The sequence below is a fragment of the Leptopilina boulardi genome, unplaced genomic scaffold (genome assembly GCF_019393585.1).
Source record: "Leptopilina boulardi isolate dan_hultmark-lab unplaced genomic scaffold, ZJU_Lbou_2.1 LbouV2_40, whole genome shotgun sequence".
NCBI lineage: Eukaryota > Metazoa > Arthropoda > Insecta > Hymenoptera > Figitidae > Leptopilina > Leptopilina boulardi.
In genome coordinates, this window is record NW_026137974.1 from 1,124,508 (window position 1) to 1,131,938 (window position 7,431).

General features: G+C 18.0%; 1 protein-coding gene across 2 annotated transcripts in view; it reads right to left on the reverse strand.

Annotated features, from left to right (window-relative positions):
* LOC127289191 (gamma-aminobutyric acid receptor alpha-like) overlaps positions 1 to 5,737 on the reverse strand; it is a 33,288-nt gene extending 27,551 nt beyond the window's left edge. Inside the window, exon 1 of one of the 2 annotated variants that reach the window (XM_051316992.1) lies at positions 5,117 to 5,737. The gene's annotated coding sequence lies outside the window, so the exon portion shown is untranslated. The remainder of the gene's footprint in view (positions 1 to 5,116) is intronic. The other variant, XM_051316991.1, reaches the window with a different exon arrangement.
* Between the last annotated feature and the right edge of the window lie 1,694 nt (positions 5,738 to 7,431).

Here is a 7,431-nt window from a genome sequence, read left to right on the forward strand (position 1 = left end):
TTATTATTTAATTAATTCAAAGTATTTTTATCTATAAGTATTTTTACCTAAAAGTATTTTTATCTATAAGTATTTTTTTTATCCAAAAGTATTTTTATCTAAATAAATTTTTATCTACAAGTCTTTTTATTAAAAAGTATTTTTATCTATAAGTATTTTTATCTGAAAGAATTTTTATCTACAAGTATTTTTATCTATAAGTATTTCCAGCTAAAAGTATTTTTATCCAAAAGTATTTTTATCTATAAGTATTTTTATCTGAAAGAATTTTTATCTACAAGTATTTTTATCTAAAAGTATTTCCAACTATAAGTATTTTTATCTGAAAGAATTTTTATCTACAAGTATTTTTATCTAAAAGTATTTTTACCTAAAAGTATTTTTATCTATAAGTATTTTTTTATCCAAAAGTATTTTTATCTAAATAAATTTTTATCTACAAGTCTTTTTATTCAAAAGTATTTTTATCTATAAGTATTTTTATCTGAAAGAATTTTTATCTACAAGTATTTTTATCTATAAGTATTTCCAGCTAAAAGTATTTTTATCTAAAAGTATTTCCAGCTAAAAGTATTTTTACCTAAAAGTATTTTTATCGATAAGTATTTTTTTTATCCAAAAGTATTTTTATCTGAAAGAATTTTTATCTACAAGTATGTTTATCTAAAAGTATTTCCAACTATAAGTATTTTTATCTGAAAGAATTTTTATCTACAAGTATTTTTATCTAAAAGTATTTCCAGCTAAAAGTATTTCCAGCTAAAAGTATTTTTATCTATAAGTATTTTTATCTGAAAGAATTTTTATCTACAAGTACTTTTATCTAAAAGTATTTCTAGCTAAAAGTATTTTTATCCAAAACTTTTTTTTTTTTTTTTACTAAAAGTATTTTTACCCTATAAGAATTTTAAGATAAAAATATTTTTAATTAAAAGTAATTTTAGATAAAGATATTTTTAAATAAAATTATCGGTTGCAAATATTTAAAATAAAAATTCACTAGAGTTTCGACTTGGAAGTAACATTCCTAATTTGTGCCATGAATGAAAACACGCCTACTAGATGGTTCGCAGTAATTTCATTGGCTACTCGTCAAGGTCATGGAACGACAGCCAATCAACGTTACATGACCTTGAAAACTAGCCAATAAAATAATTGTAAGTCCCATTCGACTCTAAAGGCACAATTTTTTTTTTTCAATCACTCAAATGTTACTAAATTTTTATTTTTAAAATTATTTAATAATTTACAATTATTTTTCATCATTAAATTTATTAAATTATTAAATAATAATTAATAATAATAGATAATAATAATTATTATTAAATTAGTCAATTATAATACTAATTATTAATATTAAATAAAGTTTGGTGAATATTTAAAAATGAAAAATAAAATGTAATATATAAAAATATTGAAACGAGAAAAATATAAATCATTTAAACTAGTAAATTTTATTCATCACAAATTTTCTTTTTCACATTTCAATTATATATATATATATATACACACCCGCACATTTCTTGGAGAACGAAGCTTATTACTTTTAACTTTTCAGTTGGGCGACCTTCCCTTCCCTTTGAATATTCTTTTTAATAGAAAGAGAGAGAGAGAGAGAAAAAAAGAGAGGGAGTAAAAAAAAAAGTTTTCTCACTAAATACAACTTTCATATAATAAAAAGTTTGTTGCGCTATTTAGCGATCGCTGAATATTCGCGAGTAATTTTTTATTTTTCTTCTCTTTTATCTCAGATGTATTATCAATATTATAAATATAAATCTCTTGACTTACTTTTTTTTTTTTTTTTTTTTTTTTTCTTATTTTCCTTCATTTATTGTCTCTGATTTTATTTCATGTTGTCGATTTTATAAAAAGAAAAAAAAATATCACTAACTTAAATTAAAGAAATCATTTTTGCAATAATAAATATTTCATGCAGAGATAAATTTTTACTGTTGTTTCTTTTTTAGAAAAAAAAAAATGAAAAACAATCTAATTATTGATAAATTATTTTTTTCAAAATTATTTTCAATTTTTTTTCTCTCTCTTTCTTTTTTTTCTTTAAAAAAAATAAAAATCTATATATGATTAAATTAGGAAGGAAAATTTATGGTAAATGATGATGTCCAGAGGATTATAAATCTACGTTATACGAGAGGATGAAATGAAGAGCTTATTAAAAAGGAAAGCCGAGAGTGAAAGGAAGTTTTGGATTCGTAATTTTTGTTACGCGGATAAAATGGGACGAAAAAAAATTCTCAGGACCCTTTTTTTTTAGAGGGTTTTTCAAATTTATAGCCTAAATATTATGCATATGGTTCAATATTATTCTATATATTTATTGCTCCCAAGAAAGAATAAAAAAAATTTTTTTTTTCTTTTCTAAAAGAATTTTACTTTTACTCAATTTGTTAAACAATAAAATATAAATAATACATTATGAAAATTTTGAAATTAAATTAATAAATTGAATTGATAATGAAAATAAAATTTTTCTGATTGTTATTTGAGTATAAAATATTTTTAAAATAGTATTAAAAATTAAGAAAAGGATACATTTTTTTTAAAAAGTATATAAAATTTAACAAAATGTATCAAAAATTTAAGAAAACGAATAAAAAATTTGAAAAAACCTACACAAAATTAAAAAAAAGTATTCAAAATTTTTATTAAAAAGTATTCAAAATTTAAAAAAAGTATCCAAAATTAGAAAAAAGTATTTAAAAATTAAAAAAAAAATATTTAAAATTTTTAAAAAAGAATCCAAAATTTAAAAAAAAATATCAAAAATTAGAACAAAGTATTAAAAAATTTTAAAAAGTATAAAAAAAATTTAAAAAAATATCAAAAATTTAAAAAAAAGTATCCAAAATTTTAAAAAAAGTATTCAAAATTAAAAAAAGGATCCGAAATTTTAAGAACAGTATCAAAAATTAGAAAAAGTATTTAAAATAGTAAATAAGTATCCAATATTTAAAAAAATGTATAAAAAAATTTTTTAAATTGAAAAAAAGTATACAAAATTTAAAAAAAAGTAACCAAAATTAAAAAAAAGGATTCCAAATTACAATAAAGTATCCGAAATTTTAAGAAAAGTATTAAAAATTAAAAAAAAAGTTTTTAAAATTTAAAACAAATATCCAAAATTTAAAAAAATGTATAAAAAATTTTTTTAAATTAAAAAAAAGTATATAAAAGATTAAAAAAAGTATTCAAAATTCAAAAAAAGTATAAAAAATGTCAAAAACAATATTCAAAATTTAAAAAAGTGCCAAAAATTAAAAAAAAGTATTCAAAATTTGAAAAAAGTATCCAAAATTTCAACAAAAAAAATTAAAAAATTAAAAAAAAGTTTATAAAATTAAAAAAATGTTTATAAAATTAAAAAAAAGTATATAAAATTTTTTTAAAAAATAAATAAAATTAAAAAAAAGTATTTAAAAGTTCAAATAAGTATCCAAAATTTAAAAAAATGTATAAAAAAATTTTTTAAATTAAAAAAAGTATATAAAAGATTAAAAAAAGTATTCAAAATTTAAAAAAAGTATAAAAAATGTCAAAAACAGTATTCAAAATTTTAAAAAAAGTATTCAAAATTTTAAAAAAGTATCCAAAATTTCAAAAAAAATTTTTAAAATTAAAAAAAAGCATTTACAATTTAAAATAAGTATCCAAAATTTAAAAAAATGTTTAAAAATATTTTTTAAATTAAAAAAAAGTATATAAAAGATTAAAAAAAGTATTCAAAATTTAAAAAAAGTATAAAAAATGTCAAAAACAGTATTCAAAATTTTAAAAAAAGTGCCAAAAATTAAAAAAAAGTATTCAAAATTTGAAAAAAGTATCCAAAATTTCAAAAAAAAATTTTTAAATTAAAAAAAAGTATTTACAATTTAAAATAAGTAGCCAAAATTTAAAAAAATGTATAAAAAAATTTTTTAAATTAAAAAAAAGTATATAAAAGATTAAAAAAAGTATTCAAAATTTAAAAAAAGTATAAAAAATGTCAAAAACAGTATTCAAAATTTTAAAAAAAGTGCCAAAAATTAAAAAAAAGTATTCAAAATTTGAAAAAAGTATACAAAATTTCAAAAAAAAATTTTAAAATTAAAAAAAAGTGCCAAAAATTAAAAAAAAGTGTCCAAAATTTAAAGAAAAGTACCAAAAATTAAAAAAAAATATTTACAATTTAAAATAAGTAGCCAAAATTTAAAAAAATGTATAAAAAAATTTTTTAAATTAAAAAAAAGTATATAAAAGATTAAAAAAAGTATTCAAAATTTAAAAAAAGTATAAAAAATGTCAAAAACAGTATTCAAAATTTTAAAAAAAGTGCCAAAAATTAAAAAAAAGTATTCAAAATTTGAAAAAAGTATCCAAAATTTCAAAAAAAAATTTTTAAATTAAAAAAAAGTGCCAAAAATTAAAAAAAAAGTGTCCAAAATTTAAAGAAAAGTATCAAAAATTAAAAAAAAGTATTTAAAATTTAAAATAAGTATCCAAAATTTAAAAAAATGTATAAAAAAATTTTTTAAATTAAAAAAAAAGTATATAAAAGATTAAAAAAAGTATTCAAAATTTAAAAAAAGTGTAAAAAATGTCAAAAACGGTATTCAAAATTTTAAAAAAAGTGCCAAATATTAAAAAAAAAGTATTCAAAATTTAAAATAAGTATCCAAAATTTAAAAAAATAGATAAAAAAAATTTTTAAATGAAAAAAAAGTATATAAAAGTTTTAAAAAAGTATAAAAAATTTAAAAAAAGTATAAAAAATGTGAAAAACAGTATTCAAAATTTTAAAAAAAGTGCCAAAATATAAAAAAAAGTTTTTAAAATTTAAAAAAAGTATCCAAAATTTCAAAAAAAAATTATAAATTAAAAAAAAGTTTTAAAATCATAAAAAAGTATATAAAATTTTTAAAAAAGTATCAACAATGTCAAAAACAGTATTCAAAATTTAAAAAAACTATCAAAAATTTAAAAAAAAGTATTCCAAATTTTTATATATTATGAATTATAAAAATTTTCCAAATTTTTACAATTGAACATTTTTTCTAAAAAAATTAATTTTCTAAATTAAAAATATTTCGAATAATTACATAAAAAAAATTCTTACTTTTGTCCTGTATCTACGATTGAAGCCATGAAAATTCTTGTCACTTTTTTTTTTTGTTAAATGTTGGTAATTTTTTTTTTTTTTAATTTCAGGGGTCACGAATACATTTTTTGCAAATAATCCGTTATTTTTGTGACAATCGAGAAAAATATTTTCATCAAATTGTCAGACATTGGGGAAAAAGTAAATGAAATTACATTTCCGCTTGTTCACTTGTGTCATATATATATATAGAAATATCTTATTGTCTGATATAAAAGTCGTGTAATTTAAAGAAAAAAAAAAAAAAAATTGTCACGTTGTTATTTTTTTTTCTACCCAAACAATATAAATTTCACGCGAGTTTTGCGGTATGAAATATATATTCTTCCTATTTCAAATCCTGAGGCACCTTTACGAGTTTTATTTGCTCAACAATATATATATACATATAACGACACTTTGCTTTACTCTTATATTAAGTATCGTAAAATATTACGAGTTACACTTTATTTATTTATTTTTTTTTATATCGTTCAAACATTTTTACGAATCAAATTCACATTTACTTTTTAAAACATATTTCTTGTCTCCTTTTTTTTTATGTGATAATAATAGTAGGGGAAAAAATTATCTGCGAATAAATTTGCTTTTTTTTTTTTTTTTGAAGAGAACAATTTTTTTTTTTTACAGAAATTTAATTCGAGAAAATTAAAAAATAAAATTTATATACAAAGAAATTGTTTTCAAATAAAGGTAATTTAAATATTTAAATAATTAGTTATTTTAATAATTAATAATAATTAAAATATTTACAAATTTTTTGAAAAAGTAAAAAAAGGAAACTTATTCCAAAATTTTTATTCTAAACGTCCAAAAAAAAAGAATTTGGAAACAAAAAAATAAAATAATATTTCTAAATATAAAAAATAGTAAAAATTTTTATTTTTTATTCGAATATTAAATTTTCAAACCTGCAGTTTTTTTTTTAAATTTTGTTTGAGAATTTTTCCAAAGGTTTTTTTTTTTAAAAAGCAAATTTAAAAAAAAAATATTTATAGTGTCATAAAATTTGGAAAAAAAATTTTCGTTTTTTTTTTTTTTAATTAAAAATTTCGGTTTTAAAAAAAATTATTATTTTTTTTTTTTATTAAAATCAGTTTTTCACAAAGTGTCGCGTGCGGGTACCAAATTTACCCCGAAAAGCACGTGGCGGTGCCACGACGCGCACTGGCGGTAGATTTCTACAAGGACAGCTGACGAGTGATAGCTGCTACCACCCCCTGCCCCCAAACAACCCCTACCCCCACCCCATACACTATATTTTCAAACACCCTCCCATATATCATATATATATATTCCTTCGATTTATAACTTTTTCTTTTATTTTTATTTGCATTAATTTTTTTTTATTTTTATTATAATATTCATATTTCAGTTTTGGTTAAAATTTTTTTTTTTTTTGGTTTTGAAATACTAAGTAATTTTTGTAGAATATTAAATAAAAAAAATATATATATATAAAAGTGAAAAATTATTTTTTTTGGGATTTAAAAAATTTTTTTTTTTGCTTTGTCCTGCATAAATCTATTTTTGGTTTAAAAAAAAATCATAATTCCGGTACGCAACCACGAATATTAAATATTTAATTTTTTCGAGAAAAATTTATATATATATATATATAGAAAATAGCAGTGAAAGATTTCGTAATATTGCAACTTTTGCGAAACACTCGTTTGAAAAGAAGTTTTTAAAGAAATCTCCTTTTTATCCGCAAGATATAAATATCAGTTAAGAAAAGAAGTGTGAAAAGTATTTTTCTGCTTGAAATGTTTTGAGAGAATGCTTCTTGCATCTGAAATGAAGGAAAGAAAAAAAAAAATAAAATTTTAGAATGTTTCCATATTCTCGGTACAAAAATTTATTCTCTTGTATCGAGTTTAAGACGGCTTCTTTTTTTTTTTGTCAAAAATATGATTTATTAAAAAAATTTAATTTTAATATATTAATTTAAAATAAGAAAAAAAAGAAAAAATTATAAACGGAATTTAAAAATAGAAAATTTTAAATTTAAATCAAGGTAAAAAAAAAATTCTAATTTTCTTAATTTAAAAAAAATTTGTTTTTTCAAAAAAAATTTTTCAAATTATTTATTTTTTCAAAAATATATCCTAAACAATGAATATATATATTTTGTAAGTAATTCATCATATTCCACGCCCAAATCATGTTCCTTTTCTATTCTTGGGCTTTAATTTGAAGTTTATGTGTGGATTTTAATAACCCAATTCGGTCTCAACCTAATATCAATAATCCCATTATAGTGAACGAGAGAG